General features: G+C 57.0%; 1 protein-coding gene across 1 annotated transcript in view; it reads right to left on the reverse strand.

Annotated features, from left to right (window-relative positions):
• The window catches only part of MRPS5 (mitochondrial ribosomal protein S5), a 5,871-nt gene that overhangs the window by 788 nt on the left and 4,727 nt on the right, over positions 1 to 356 (reverse strand). The gene's annotated exons all lie outside the window — the stretch shown is intronic.

The raw sequence follows: 356 nt of genomic DNA on the forward strand, positions 1-356 counted from the left end.
TTACAATGTCAGCCTAGAGGAACTTGCTTTTCCCCCGAAGCCTGAGGTGCCCTTGCAGAACCGCTTCACTGCTCTGCAGGCCAAAGAGGAAAGTCCTGTCGCACCAGGAGAAGCGCTGGAGCTGAGTAATGCAGCCCCATCTGCCCCCGTATAACAACCAGCGCCACTAAGAAAAGGTGACGGGTGACAGTAGTAGGCGACTCTCTTCTGAGAGGTACGGAGGCACCATTTGCCGACCGGACGCACTCTCTAGAGAGATGTGCTGCTTACCGGGGGCTCGCATCAGGGGTGTCACCGAGAGGCTGCCAAGCCTCGTACAGTCCACTGACTATTATCCGCTGCTGCTGCTTTCCCTG

This window comes from Pygoscelis adeliae, unplaced genomic scaffold (assembly GCF_000699105.1).
Source record: "Pygoscelis adeliae isolate BGI_AS28 unplaced genomic scaffold, ASM69910v1 Scaffold305, whole genome shotgun sequence".
In the NCBI taxonomy this organism is placed as follows: domain Eukaryota; kingdom Metazoa; phylum Chordata; class Aves; order Sphenisciformes; family Spheniscidae; genus Pygoscelis; species Pygoscelis adeliae.